General features: G+C 39.6%; 1 protein-coding gene across 1 annotated transcript in view; it reads right to left on the bottom strand.

Annotated features, from left to right (window-relative positions):
• Positions 1-2,134: 2,134 nt before the first annotated feature.
• The window catches only part of LOC139640056 (7SK snRNA methylphosphate capping enzyme-like), a 2,500-nt gene continuing 2,131 nt past the window's right edge, over positions 2,135-2,503 (bottom strand). The window contains exon 3 of the mRNA XM_071514216.1: positions 2,135-2,503. This exon is cut by the window's right edge and continues 424 nt beyond it. The gene's annotated coding sequence lies outside the window, so the exon portion shown is untranslated.

The following is a 2,503-nucleotide window of genomic DNA, read 5'->3' as shown; positions in this document are numbered from 1 at the left end:
GGGTCACCTGACACCAGACTCTGATGGGGTGAAAATAAATTAAAATAAATAAATAAAAAAAAAAAAAAAAAATCCTCAGAAGAAGAGATGGATCTTCTGCACACCTCCACCCTGCAGAATTTAATTTCCTCCGTAATAAATCAGAATTTTTTTTCAGGTTTGTTTTCACACAGGAAACTGAACCACTTCAGCTTCTAGACCAGCGGTTCTCAACGTGGGGTCCGGGGGCCACCGGGGGGGACCCTGAGGAGGTTCCGGGGGGTCCCACAGCAAACTGATTAATTATTAAACTTCAGGATCATTTCATTTACAGAAGTGAACTAGAGCTGAACAATTTATCCAAATTTTATGGAAATCACAATATGGCCGACTGCAATGTTCAAATCTCAGGAGGCTCAATATTAGTTAAAAGGTGAAATGTGTCAAAATATAATTTTAAAGTAAATATTGTGGTGCTGCAGAGATGTCCTGGCCTACACATCATATTCTACAGACTGAAGAAAACATCTTTGTTTGGTACAGATCCCCGCAAAAATCACACCATAATCATTTTAATACGTTTTTCAATGAAAATGAGAATAATGATGTAAAAATGATCATTCCCTCTAATATCACAAATCATATCACAATATCAATATCAGTCAGAATAATCTAAATCAGTCATGGAGGTCTGGACTGAATCATCTGATGATACAAATATTCTCAGGTTTGGGTCTGAGAGACTAAATGTCATCAGAGGAGGAGAGAGAAGATGTTCTCTCTGGTTCTGCTGTGGTTCTCTGTTCTCTGGTTTCATTACGAGACACACAGGAAGTGATGAAGTGACACACAGGAAGTGATGAAGTGACACACAGGAAGTGATGAAGTGACATGAAAACACTACAGAACTGCACTGTCACCTGAAGCAGAGACTCTCAGCCTGTCTGACCTCCAGGACCTGATCCAGTCCACATCAGAGCCTCAGACCATCTGATGAGATCTAGTGTCTCAGACCCAAACCTGAGAATATTTGTATTGTCAGATGATTCACCCCCTGGAACCCCCTCAGGGACCCCCGGTGGCCCCCGGACCCCACGTTTAGAACCACTGACCTAAAGAGTAATGATAAGTAAATATATATATTAAAAGACATGACCCCCCCCACACACACACACACACACACACTTGATATTCTCCTGACAGATTTTCTCTCTGAACTCTCAGACCGGAAAATAAACCTCAAACCTTCACTTAGTAACAATATGAATATAGTAATATTACTTAAAACTTAAAATGGGCAAAAATACTTCTGTTTTACTTTTGACCGTAGAAAAAATACATTTATTCAGTTTACTTTTAGTATTTATTATTTATTTTAAACTAAATAAAGTAAATTTTATTTTACTTTGTTACTTGCTGCACTTGGGAACCGTTTATTTAAAAGTTCTACTTATATTGTATTGAATACTGAGAACAGTACACATGGCCTTCTGCTTTTAAAGACACTAAAAGTAACTTAAAGTGCAGTAACTCATTCTTAAAGCGTACTTTAAGTATTCTTACAAGTTTTATAAACTGAAAGTGGCCATTTAGTCCCATTAACAGAAAAGTAAACTTCCTGTTCCCCAAAGTTAGTTGCTTCTTATACTTCAGTATACTTTATAGAGTAAACTTAAAGTTTTTTTACTTTTTCAGAAGGAAGTTGTGAAAACGTCCAGACTGTCGACCTCCTGCTCAGTTTTCAGGATCACAGAACCACAGGGTCCTAATTCTGGTTCACCAGGTTGGATTTGGACCAATCAGAGGGCTCGAATTTACCATTTCCTCCTCTCCTCTCCTCCCTCCTCCTTTCCTCTCCTCTCCTCCTCACAGACTCCCCTGTTTTCCTGTTCATCCCACTAAGACTTTTCTACTTTTGTTCAAACTGCCACATTTTATTTTGAAGGTAAAACTGCCTCACTTCCTGCAACAACAAACAGAAACTGATCCTTTTCAAAATAAAAGTCTGCAACAGAACATAAAATGTATTCATACAAATCAGGTGGATTTTTTTGTGGTTTTGTAAAGAAAATGTGAGACTGAGAGAACAGAACATGATGTCACAGACAGGAAGGAGAAACAACACAAACAGGAAGCAGAAACAAGTCGAGTGGCTTTTATTTTCCCAAAGAACAGAAACAGTAAAATAATGTTTTAAAAGAAGTCTGACAGTTCAGTGAAGATCTTTGAAAGACTCGTCACTTCCTGTCTCTGGTCCAATCAGATTTCAGGACCAGGGGTCACAACGGGTCAGGACACACCCATCACCCACAATCCCCTGCTTTGTCCCGGTGACCCGGCTCCGCTCGGCGGCCATGTTGCCTCCCAGGCAGAATTCAGTTCAGTTTAACTGCCGTTAAGAAAACTGACCAATCAGCTTCACTTCCTGCTTGACCTCATGAAACAGGAAGTGCTGAATGAACCCCATCCGCCAATCAGATGTCAGTTTATTCTCTGTGATGAACCAGCTTGTTCAACGACTTAA

This window comes from Centroberyx affinis, unplaced genomic scaffold (assembly GCF_046629955.1).
Source record: "Centroberyx affinis isolate AG114_WGS23_722 - 3 ecotype Tasmania unplaced genomic scaffold, CSIRO-AGI_Caff_v1 ptg008253l_1, whole genome shotgun sequence".
In the NCBI taxonomy this organism is placed as follows: Eukaryota; Metazoa; Chordata; class Actinopteri; order Beryciformes; family Berycidae; genus Centroberyx; species Centroberyx affinis.
The sequence above is the reverse complement of the archived record's forward strand: the minus strand, read 5'-3'. Positions and strand labels throughout refer to the sequence as shown.